The 13,327-nt window shown below is 38.1% G+C and overlaps 1 protein-coding gene across 1 annotated transcript in view; it reads left to right on the plus strand.

Annotated features, from left to right (window-relative positions):
• The first annotated feature begins 2,157 nt into the window (after positions 1-2,157).
• ARHGAP32 (Rho GTPase activating protein 32) overlaps positions 2,158-13,327 on the plus strand; it is a 368,512-nt gene continuing 357,342 nt past the window's right edge. Inside the window, exon 1 of the mRNA XM_031960907.1 lies at positions 2,158-2,188. The gene's annotated coding sequence lies outside the window, so the exon portion shown is untranslated. The remainder of the gene's footprint in view (positions 2,189-13,327) is intronic.

The following is a 13,327-nucleotide window of genomic DNA, read 5'->3' on the forward strand; positions in this document are numbered from 1 at the left end:
TCAGGACTTCCTCTAAGCATTATGGTAGATAAGAATTCCATATTAACTCAGTCTTACCAATGAAAGCACAAATTCCCAGTTTTCCTCAGCCTCGTAGACAATGATTTGAAACAGAAATGTGTTGTACCTCATAGTATATAAACGCTGCTGTAAACTTAAGAAGTCTGGCATTGGATTCACCTTTTGACACTGTCTTAATAACAGACTATAGAATGAAGAACAATTTTTAAACTGTTCTCGTGGTTTACCTTGCTACTTATCTCTCAAGGACTTCCAACTACCCCAGCTAGACTCCTAGAGATCATGGAGTGCATATAATTGACAACAGTAGAGGGCAGTGACGCCTACATTTGAGAAGGACTCCATCCCCTAACAATCTTTTCTTCCTCTGGTGGTTGGTTCCATGCAAGAGAATTTCAAGGATCCAAACCTCAAAAACTTAACTCCATTTCAGTCCTCCACTGGGCAAGATTCTTGTAAATTTCTCCATTCAATTTCTCCCAGGGATAGAGTTTGTGCTGTCTTCTTAATAACAGAGAATGATATTAACATGTCATTGACAAGGCCATGTTTTCTATTTATATTGCTGTTGTTATTTCCAGGGAAACAATCAATTAATAATCTAAGATGGAGAGCAGACTGGCAAGATGAAAACTTGGCAACTTTCTTTAAGCAATTCCTAAATCACTGGAGTATTCACTATTTTGGCATTGATTAGTCTGAAGGTTAAAGGCAAATATGAGGGCTGAGCTTAATTTTTTTGGTCATGATATTTGTGTTACTTGTTAAAATAATACATAAATAAAAGAAAACATGAAAAGAATCTTGGATGAAATATTCTTTTAATTGTTCGTTATCACATTGCAGAAATGATCACTTGTTAGGTCAGAGTTTTTTAGAGATGCTAAGTAAGGGCGATTGGGAGAGAGGAGTAGATGGGTAAGAGAGAGAGAGTGTACACCTAAGTTGGGAGGAAGAGGCGTTTTTTGAATTTTCTAGCCCATTTCTCCTCCCTGGATACCTTTTCTCTTTACTTCCCATATTGGCCAGTTTCAATCATCTGATCCTTACTAGGCAGGAAGCCAACTGTGGGGATTTCTAGGGCCTCACTATGTGTAACAAGGAAAGACAGGCTGATACCCAACACCCTAATATAATACAAGATGGAAAGACTGGAGTCGTCCCAACTTGCAGCACTGCCAGTTTTGTTTTTTTGTTTCTCATAAAGTGATAAAGTGTTCTAACGGCAGAACGATGGTCAAAGAGGGAGTAGAGATTCCCTCCTCTTTCCACGGGAGCTAAACCACAGTCCACTTACCTTGGGATCTCTTTTCTTGCTGTTGCTGCAACAGCACCTGGATTTTTCTGTTTCCCCCAGAAGTCACAACAGCCTCAACAGTCCTCTCCCCCAAAGCTGAGCGCCGGCCTCAATGCCTCCCCTTCCAGGAGATTCCCCCCAGCCCCCCGCCTGCGACGCCCCGCGACCACGGCTAGTCTGGTGCGCGCTCTCTCTAGTCCACGTGCGTTCCCGGGACAACAGCAGGCGAGGCCTCTGCGCGCGCGTCCGCTCTCGCCCTCCCTTTAGCACGCGTGCTCGCTCTGGAGGCCGCGGCGGCGCGCGCCGCTTTTCCCAGTTGCTGGAGTCTCGGGTGTGGGAGGAGGAGGGAAAAGGAGGAGGAGGAGGAGGAGGAGGAGGAAGAAGAGGCATCAGGCGGGCTCGGGTGGGGGGCGCGCCAGTGGGCGGGAGCGATCAAGATCACCGCAGGGGGCTCGGAGAGGTGAGGGGCGAACCCCCCTCCTCCGAAATCCTCTCCCCGCCCCCCTCAGCGAGCCGGCTCCTGCGTGGGGCATTTAGCCGAGGGAGGGTCGCGGGCGCTGCGGGGCGGGCCTGGGTCTGACGCCCCCCCGCCCCCGATTCGAGAGTGGGGAGGACGACATGGAGCGCCGGGCCGAGCCTCCGCGGTTTGGAGAGGCCGTCGGGCGCTAGGCAGGGCGAGTGGAGCCGCAGCCGGGCCGACCGGGGATCCCCTCGGTGACGGTGACGAGGATTGCCGCGGAGAAGGGCGGTTGAGGCGGCCGACGAAGAGCGGGAGCCCCGGCGCCCCCCGAGGGCCGGAGACACGGAGCGGCGGCGGCGGCGGCGAGGGCGCAGGGGCTGCCCGGCGCCGCGGCGGGGCCGGGGGCCGGGGTAAGCACCGGGGCGGAGGCGGGGGCGGGTGTGTGTGAATGTGTGTGTGTGTGTGTGTGTGTGTGCGCGCTATGTGCGTGCATGCGTGTGTGTGCTCAGGGAGGGAGAACATCAATCTCCCGCCCCCCTAGGCGCAATCGAGTTTTAAAATCAATTTTACCACCTAGGTGGTTCGCTCCATGACTGCCTTCTAAATCATGATGGGGGAGGGGGGGAGGCGTGGTAGTTGATGACCTGTGTTTTCATTCGCCTCCGAAAGCCCCCCCCCCAAAAAAAAAAAAAACCCAACCCAAACCAAAAAACCCCCAAACCCATAAAACAACCCACCTCCAACCACCCCTGGTGCTTCTGGACAGTTGCAAAGCCTGCTGAATGACCTCTTGGTTTCATTTGGGCATTTCAGTTGAGGTTAGAACCTCTATTACGCTGTCTAAGCGACTCTCCTGGAGTCGGGAAAGCGGGGTCCCCTCCTCTCCGCCTTTCCCCCTCCCCCCGAAACCGGAAGCTCCCGGGAGAACCTCTCCAGTGGTTTGCCTCTGCTGCCCACGGGAGAGATTGCAGGTTTGCCTCTTCCTTCCCGGGGCTATGCCTGTGCGTGTGGGGGCCAGTCTGAGGAAGATGACAGCGTTCTCAGGGACTCCTGTGGCGGAGTTCTCCCCTTCCTTTCTTTCTCTCAAAGAGGGAAGTGGCTGTCATATTATTATCCCGGTTCTATTGGTAACTCCTTATTTCTACGTGAATTTCCCTCCACCTCCCCTTCTCACTCAGTTGATATTTTATTAGCTTAGCATCACGCTGCCTCATGTGTTGGTCGAATATTTGCTTAAAACATTTTGTAAAAAAAAAAACAAGTGGAATTAAGGAAGTAGATTTTTAAAAAAAATTAAGCATGGTTTCACAACCTAAGTCAGAGTTTGGATCTTTTCTAACTTTAACAGCTTTAGTCACTGAAGCTTTATAGAGGTGGAGGTGGAAGATTCAACGGGATTTCTAAGATCCAATTTAATTATTACCTTTTAAGGGATAAATATGATTTCCTTTTGTATCTGCACATTAAATTAGTGTTCTTTTAAATTGCCTGAGGTCTTCCATGATGCTTCATTGGAAGAGAGCTGGTAGCTGTAGTTGTAATACTGGATCACTTATGCTTTTCCTTCTTTTAGGAATATATTTTGGGCTGATTTCAGTCCTTTTAAGTCAGGAAGCTTTCCTTTTCTGAGCAACATGTGTTCATGTTTCCAGTGGTCATTTTTTAAAGCACATATATGGTAATGAAATTAGATTCCATGAATTCCATGGAATTCACTAGTTTTGATTTAATGTTTAATTTGTTATAATAGAAAAAGGACAGGCTTTTAAAGAATAGCATCTGTAATTGTTAATATTTTCCCCCTAGATTTTTGTTGGATAAACTGAAGCCTGTCCAACCTGAGGTCTTGACATTTACTACTTATTCTTAATGATAAAGGAAGTAGAGGATTTATTTAATTGTTGTCAAAGCCCTGATGCCAATGCTTTTTGAAGGATCATTATGTTGAATCCTTTTAGTGAATTTGCTTGTAAATTATTTGACATTATGGTGCTATGGACTTATATTTCAGTGATCCTCTGGAGCTTAATCTTTTTCATTAAATTGGATATATGGAGATGCTTTACAGAACTAATAGATAATATTGAGTCAGGAACTCTACATTTATCTTCTACTTTTCCTCATCTCTTGGAATGCATGAAATAAAGTAGCACTTTGGACAGAGACTTGCTTGTATACTGGCTGGGGTGGAAGCCCAGTTTATAATAATAAGGTATAAACTGGGATTAAAGGGTTAAATAAGAGGGTTAAGGAAGTCAAAGAGCAAATAGCAAATTGGAAGGCTCTTCAGTAATGTAACTTTTTTTTGGTGGGGAGGGCAGATAGGGCTTAACACTTATTGCAAAGAAGCTCAGCTGTCATACTTTTTAAAATATCCATTGGAATTCTTGTAGTTTTGTCCCCTTTCTTTTTCACTTCTCATGGCTGGTACCATACTAGGTAAATGTATAATATTTTTTTTTTTTTAAGGAAAGTACTCCTAAATATTTCATATAACTATATATACATACATATAATGTATATATGTGCATATACTCTGTATAGATTATATACATATTTACATACTTATATACACATATGAAGTTTTTTCCTCTTCGATACAAGTTGTTATAATATGGATTGGAGGTTTACATGTTTAATTGCATTTCACATACATAGAAAAGTGGGAGCTGTTCTAAAAGGAATGATATCAGAAGAAAAAGGAAATAAGAATTCAATAGTAAAAGACTCAAAACTATTTGGGTGGTGAGTTTTTGTAGAACATAATCTTTCAGTGTTTAGGTAGTGTATGTGTATATATACATATACACACATATATATGTGTGTATATATATATATATAGTATATATACACACACACATACATATATACAAATATATATGCATACCTATATGATAAATACTCGGGTGTAAACAGAATATCAGTTTTAGGTGTTGTACCACTGATCTACATCAGTATGGTATTAAATTGATCAAACTCTTAAGGGTAGTTGTCTAATGTATTCAAACTAGCCTAATTTTAAACTAGTTATAGAAAGTTAAGGATGACAGGAACACAATACATAATAGTTTTTCCAATTTTAAAATTCCGTGATTGGTTCATATTTCTTTCTTTGGAAATATTTTTAAAAATCACATAGTTTCTGTTGTTTGAGCCAGTTTCCAATTATTCTGGGGCTGTTATCAAGAATACAATCATTTAGATTTTTTGTCTTTCTCATTAGGCTGCTGGCCTTTGGTGCATTTCCCTGCTTGACTTTACTTCCATAAGAGGTGAATCCAGAGGAGATGAAACTAAAATGAAATCATCTTATAAAGCTCTAAAGAGAATCTTTGTGGCCATAGAAAAGGTTGGAAATGCTTTATGGGAGGGTCTATATCAGATCTGTTGCTCACTTTGGCCTTGTTTTTATTTACACATGTAAGATTAGGTGATTCTGGTCAGTACAAGATTGTTTGTAGCTTTAACAGTTCTACTGAGCACCTGTGTAGTTTCCTCATTATAGACTTTGCCCTAAATAACTTTTTTCTTCATATATATAAGAGCCTAAAATAATATTTGTTATAGAACTGTAAAACTCAGGTTCTATTTCTGTGCTAGCTGTGTGACCTTGGACAAGTCATTTAACTTCTCTGGGCTCTTTGCAACTCTTTAAGATGTAAGTTTCTGCATGAATTAATAGAAGTAGTCTCCTCATGTAGGAATTCCCTGAAATCATAGGTCTATTTGTCCTTTATCATATTCCTTCTAGGCTAGCCACTGAAGGATTACTACAGTGGTTTTGAATAAATCTGCTATTTGTTTTTAGTTTCGTTAAACTAGCTAATCCCAACCTCTTTTCAAGGACTATTCCTCAATTTGAAAACTGATTTTAAATATCTGTCCTATTTTGAGCTTTACTAAAGAGGGGGAAAATATGGGTCTCCTTTTAATGAAGTTAGGATTATATGATAAATTTTATTTTGCATTTTGCTGAAGCCTTCTATATTGGGTCAGAATTTAAAGTATTTTCTCCAGGTGTGAAAAAAATAGAATTAAGAACATTTAACCTATTTTGTCAAAAAAAAAAAAAAAAAAAAAAGACATGACTTTTTAAATGTTAGCATTTGTTTTTTTTTTTTTTTTTTACTCTAAACACATTTATTTATTTATTTATTTATTTTTTGGCTTTTTTTTTTTTTTTAATTTAATAGCCTTTTATTTACAGGATATATGCATGGGTAACTTTACAGCATTAACAATTGCCAAACCTCTTGTTCCAATTTTTCACCTCTTACCCCCCCACCCCCTCCCCTAGATGGCAGGATGACCAGTAGATGTTAAATATATTAAAATATAAATTAGATACACAATAAGTATACATGACCAAAACGTTATTTTGCTGTACAAAAAGAATCAGACTCTGAAATATTGTACAGTTAGCTTGTGAAGGAAATCAAAAATGCAGGTGTGCATAAATATAGGGATTGGGAATTCAATGTAATGGTTTTTAGTCATCTCCCAGAGTTCTTTTTCTGGGCATAGCTGGTTCATCATTACTGCTCCATTAGAAATGATTTGGTTGATCTCGTTGCTGAGGATGGCCTGGTCCATCAGAACTGGTCATCATATAGTATTGTTGTTGAAGTATATAATGATCTCCTGGTCCTGCTCATTTTACTCAGTATCAGTTCGTGTAAGTCTCTCCAGGCCTTTCTGTAATTATCCTGTTGGTCATTTCTTACAGAACAGTAATATTCCATAATATTCATATACCACAATTTATTCAGCCATTCTCCAACTGATGGACATCCATTCAGTTTCCAGTTTTTAGCCACTACAAAAAGGGCTGCCACAAACATTCGTGCACATACAGGTCCCTTTCCCTTCTTTATAATCTCTTTGGGATATAAGCCCAATAGTAACACTGCTGGATCAAAGGGTATGCACAGTTTGATAACTTTTTGAGCATAATTCCAAACTACTCTCCAAAATGGTTGGATTTGTTCACAACTCCACCAACAATAGCATTTGGTTTTAAGTTTTCTTTCATTTACTGACATTGCCTAAACAAATAATGAATAAACAAATAAATCACCTTTTTTTCTGTCAATTATTTAAGGGAAAACTTGCATTTCTAGAGCTGGAAAAAAGATCTAGTCACTATGGAATTTGAAGGCTTAGGAAGTGAGAGTAAATGGAATTTTATTGCTTTATTTGATTTTGGAGCACTATGGATTATAGGATGAAGAAGGAAGATATGTAATGTTGGCATTGGTGGGTATGGAGGCAGAATATTATTATTACACCCTGGAAAATTATACATTCCAGTTGCTATATCTCAAGAAAGTTAGTTCAGAGAAGGGAAACTAAAATGACAAATTACTACAACTAAGAAAAAAGTAAGATCTGAAAATTAAGCATCCTGACTTGTGATTTTACCGGAAGGAAAGTGGAATTGTTTTGCTTTTTACAGTGTGTACCAAAGGGCAACTTTTTTTATTCACAAGCTGAAAAGCATAAGATGAGTAATAGGAGACAGGAATTTAAAAAGTCAGAAAGAAAACTACTAAAAGAGAGCCATAGATATAGTGCTTGTTGACAGGGTTCAAATAGATAATAATGGCAGAGAAAAGAACTATCATGAAAAGACAGATGATGAAGTGAATCTTTAATCCACTTTGATGAGTGGCAAATAGACACTTAAATCTCATCTCTGAAGGGCATTATTGTACTATCCTAAAGTCACATCGTTGATGGAGAAGCTTTGTATTTTGTTGAGAAAGGGATAAGAGCTTTAGAGTGCCATAAAAGCCAGTAATTAGCCATAGTTAAGTCAATCTATGCTCATGTCTATGCAAGGCAATTGTAAATCTCATCCTCTGGAAAGAAGTGTATGATTCATTCCATGGACAGGATGTTGGCTAATTAACACAGAATGAGTTTCATAATAATTTTGGTTTATCATGCAGATTTTAAAGAATATTATAAAAAAAGGGGGGGCAAAGTAAATAAGCACTGTACTTGGAGTCCTTAATGTAAATTGACCTGCTGGTAAATAAAGCCTGTCCACAGTCAGTTCCAACTTCATGAAACTTGTGTGAAAACTGGATTTATTACAAGAGAAATATGGCAAAGAGTTTCAACCCATATATGTTTGCATTTTTATAACAGCAGGACAAAGGAAGGAGGCAAATTCAGGAAGGAGTGTAGTATAAGAGGGGAAAAGGTGCAGTAAAGGTAGGAAAAGGACAAAATTCTCCCAAAGGGGAGGAGCAAGGCCATGGCAAAAGCCAAATTCTTTTCTTTTGGGCACTGCTTAGACTATGAAGACAGGACAGTCTGTTTATCCACATAGAGCCCCAGCTTCACTGTCCCAGTGCAGACTATCTGGTGCCTATCTTGATTCGCAAGGACACAATGGGAGTCTTTCTTGGAAAGCAAACAACATAATATGTCAGCTCAGGTGGGGTGCTTCATCCTGGCCACTTTTAAGGTCAACTACATGTTCTGGGTCCATTGTTTCCGGAAAATATGGCAACTCAGGAAGAACGTCAGGGGGATCCTTTAACAGACCATTATAAGGTCAATTACCAGCTGTATGACACTTAAGTGTAAGTCACTTAAACTCTTTGCCTCAGTTTTTTCATCTGTAAAATAGGCATAATAACAGCACTTACCTCCCAGGGTGGTTGTGAGGATCAAATGATATATTACTTATAAAACACTTTGCAAACCTTAAAGAACTATAGATGTTCACTGTTAGCAACATTAAAGTTAAAATAATATTAATGTATAACATTTAATGTTTATGGTGTCATCTTTTTTTGTTTATCTTTCCCCCTCTAAATTTTGCAGATCACTCTTAATAGTTTTTTAACTCCTTTGAAAAAATGGTGCTGGTTGGTTAAAAGACTGAAGGAAAGCTCACAAGATGCTAAGGTTGATTTTGTTAGTGATGCAAAAATTATCGATTGTGTTTGAATAGTGCAGGCAATTCAATATATTAAGAGTCTGGAGGTGGATGATTATCTGAAGATCAAGAAAGTTTGAGAAAATGTTGTTTCAGATTTTGGCTAATTTTATAGAAAAAAAGATTCATATTGTCCAGGAAATCATGCCTTTAAATTCTTTTACAGTTATGATAAAGTGGCAAATGATGAAATTAGAAATGGAAAAGAACTTTTCCAGTAAAATATGCTGTCAGGTAACTGCTGAGGCCAGTGTTCATTGACCCATATTATTTGTAGTTACATCTCTAGCTATATTAAATAAAGATCTATCTTCAAGGTTGGAAGGTACAGTTAGTTCAGATTAGGTCACTGCTAATGTAGCTTCCAATGACTATTCTAGAAGTCTGGATTTCTGGAGAAATGTGATTGTTCAAAATATGTGTTTTCTACATTTGTATGTAGTGATCCAATGGAAGGGTAATGAAATGGCTAGGTGATGATGATGAGGAGGTGTGGAAAGGACACAGATTCCATTTATTTCTCCACACTTTCAGTTCTTCTTTGTCTCTCCCCTTAAAAAGAAATTGTAAATGAATTAAAATAGACAAGAGTTCTTAGAAGAAGGTCTTTAATGGAGCACTCCAGAGACACTTCATTACAGGCATTTTTATCTGTGATTTAGACTAAGGATTAGATATATATATCAGATATTCAGATAAGAGAGAGGTAGAAAGGATAGCAAAAACATCACATGATAGGTTCAGTATGCAAAAAGTTCTTAATGGGTTAGAATATATATATATTTATATATATATATTTTTAATAACTTTTTATTGACAGAACCCATGCCAGGGTAATTTTTTACAACATTATCCCTTGCACTCACTTCTGTTCTGATTTTTCCCCTCCCTGCCTCCACCCTCTCCCCCAGATGGCAAGCAGTCCAATACATGTTAAATAGGTTACAGTAGATCTTGGATACAATATATGTGTGCAGAACCGAACAGTTCTCTTGTTGCTCAGGGAGAATAGGATTTAGAAGGTATAAATAACCTGGGAAGAAGAACAAAAATGCAAGCAGTTTACATTCATTTCCTATGTTCTTTCTTAGGGTGTAGCTGCTTCTGTCCATCCTTGATCAATTGAAACTAAGTTATATCTTCTCTCTGCTGAAGAAATCCACTTCCATCAGAATACATCCTCATACAGTATCGTTGTTGAGGTATATAATGATCTCCTGGTTCTGCTCATTTCATTCAGCTCACCAAGCCTCTCTGTATTCGTCCTGCTGGTCATTTCTTACAGAACAATAATATCCCATAACATTCATATACCACAATTTACTCAATCATTCTCCAATTGATGGACATCCATTCATTTTCCAGCTTCTGGCCACTACAAACAGGGCTGCCACAAACATTTTGGCACATACAGGTCCCTTTCCCTTCTTTAGTATCTCTTTGGGGTATAAGCAATGGATTAGAATATTAAGCCAAATCTAATATGATTTAATTTAATAGGGATAGATGTATCTTAGATTTGGATTTAAAAAATCAACTTCAGAAGGAATTTGTGATCAAAGAAGAACTGAAACTCAATATTGAACACCAGATAAATAATTTTGATTATAGTTAAAAAGTTTTTGTACAAACAAAACTAATGCAGACAAAATCAGAAGAGGAGCAATAAATTGGGAAAATAATTTTACATTTAAGGATTCTGATAAAGGCTTCATTTCTTTTCATTTTTTTAAAAAAGCTTTTTATTTTCAAAACATATGCAGGAATAATTTTTCAACATTGACTCTTGCATAGCCTTGTGTTTCAGATTTCCCCCTCCTCCCACCCCATCTCCTAGATGGCAAGCAATCTAATATATGTTATACATGTTAAAATATATGTTAAATCCAATATGTGTAAACATTTATGCAATTCTTTTGCTGCCCAAGAAAAATCAGATCAAAAAGGAAAGTAAATGAGTAAGAAAACAAAACGCAAACGAACAACACAAAAAGAGTGAGAATGTTATGTTGTGATCCACATTCAGTTCCTACAGTCCTCTCTCTGGCTGTAGATGGTTCTCTTCATCACAAGATCATTGGAACTGGCATCATTCATCTCATTGTTGGAAACAGTCACGTTCAGAATGGCTGAATCTATTCACAGTTCCACCAACAATGTATTAAAAGGCTTCATTTCTAAAATATAGAGAATTGACTCAAATTTAGAAGATTTCAAGCCATTCTCCAGTTGATAAATGGTCAAAGGATATGAACAATTTTCAAATGAAGAAATTGAAAAAATTTCTAGTCATGTGAAAAAGTGTTCTAAATCACTGTTGATCAGAGAAATGCAAATTAAGACAACTCTTAGATACCACTGCATACCTGTCAGATTGGCTAAGATGACAGAAAAAGATAATGACAAATGTTGGAGGGGATGTGGGAAAACTGGGACACTGATGCATTATTGGTGGAATTGTGAATGGATCCAACCGTTCTGGAGAGCAATTTGGAACTATGTTCAAAGAGTTGTCAAACTGTGCATACCCTTTAATCCAGCAGTGTTTCGAATGGGGTTATATCAAAGAGATCTTAAAGGAGGGAAAGAGACCCCACATATGCAAAAATGTTTGTGGTAGCCCTTTTTGTAGTAGCCAGAAACTGGAAACTGAGTGGATGCCCTTCAGTTGGAGAATGGCTGAATAAGTTATGGTATATGAATGTTATGGGATATTATTGTTCCATAAGAAATGATTAGGAGGATGATTTCAGAGAGCCCTGGAGAGACTTAAATGAACTGATGCTGAGTGAAATGAGCAGAACCAGAAGACCATTGTGCACAGCAACATCAATATTATACAACAATCAATTCTGATGAACGTGATTGTTTCCAACAATGAGATGACTGATGGCAGTTCCAATGATCTTGTGATGATGAGAACCATCTACACCCAGAGAATGGACTGTGGGAACTGGGTGTGGACCGCAACATAGCATTTTCACTTCTTTGGTTGTTGTTTGCATTAATTTTATTTTCTTTCTCATTTTTTTCCTTTTTGATATTCTTCTTGTGCAGCAAGATAATTGCACAAATACATATGCCTATATTGGATTTACATATTTTTTTTGACCACATTTAACATACCTTAAATTATTTGCCATCTAGGAGAGGGGGTGGGGGCAAAGGGAGAAATTAAAACACAAGATTTTGCAAGGGTCAGTGGTGAAAAATTATCCTTGCATGTGTTTTGAAAATAAAAAGCTTCAATTAAAAAAATACATGGGAAAGCAAAAAAAAAAAAACCAAAACCAAAAAATAAAAAAACTTCAGCAGCTTCAGAAAGATTAGGTAATAGGGATTTAGTAGCAAGCAGTTTAGCTTAAAAAAAAAATCTGAAGATTTAAATGAATTTTAAGCTCAATGTGAATCAAGAATATGGTATGGCAGTTTAAAAAAGCTAATGCCAACTTTCTTTGATCCTACTTATGATTTCATCTATGTAAGAAGCTTCTGGCCTGAAATGTGACCTGGCAATGGAGACCAGTACCATCTCTGTAATTTATAGTCCTGTATTTTTGTGACTAACAAGTTGCATAGTGAATAAGAATACTGGGACTGTAGTTAGGAAGATCTGAATTCAAATTAGGCCTCAGGTACTTACTTGCTGTGTGATCATGAGCAACTCAGTTTTTGTCTGCCTCCTTCTTTGATTGTAAAACAGGAAAAATAATAGCATTTACTTTGCAGCATTGTTGTGAGGATCAAATGAAATAATATTTGTAAAGTGCTTAGCATGATGCCTGATGAAGTGAATATTTGTAAAGTGCTTAGCATGATGAAAAGAAATCTTTCTGACTCCAGGCTTGGTACTCTATTCATTGTGCCATCAAGCTGCCCCCAAACCTTAATTTTTGTTGTTCATATTCACTTGTGCCAAATCCATGTGACCTTACTATCTTTTCTTGGTAGTAAAGGTACTGAAGTGGCTTTGCCAATTTTTTCTCTTTTGTGTCTTTATTTTACAGATGAGGAACTGACGAAAACAGGGTAATTGAGTTGCTCATAGTCACACAAGTAGAAGTGTCTTGAGGCCAGATTTGAACTAGATATTTCTGAATCTAGGCAATATTCTACGCACTGTGCCATAAATGCTTATTTCCTTTAATTCTCTTCTATTTATTTGTTATATTGCTGTTCATGCCTCCCCAAAGTAATATTTCTAATTATATAATAGAGGACAAATAAATGTTGCTAGAAAAAATCATAATGAATCAAGTGGGTCCCTCAAAAATTTGCTATGGATTCTCACCTGTGTTCTTACTTTTGCATAGCAATCCATTTCTTTTTTGACTGGCATTAATCCATAGTCCCCACAGGAACTTATTTTAAATGTTGTTTTGTGTACATACTCTCTTTACTCAATGCTTCAAAATTCACATCACATTTCAGTCTGATAAAGAGATGACTCTTAACTTTGCTAATGTTGGATATTTTTCTTGCAAGCTTGAATATCTCCCCTCTCTTCTTTTCTGGAAGTTTGACCCCTGGATCATTAACTTTCCCTTTCCTTATCTATCTCTTTTATTTTTGTTCCTTCCCTTTATAATTTTTGTTT

Source organism: Sarcophilus harrisii, chromosome 3 (genome assembly GCF_902635505.1).
Source record: "Sarcophilus harrisii chromosome 3, mSarHar1.11, whole genome shotgun sequence".
Classification (NCBI taxonomy): domain Eukaryota; kingdom Metazoa; phylum Chordata; class Mammalia; order Dasyuromorphia; family Dasyuridae; genus Sarcophilus; species Sarcophilus harrisii.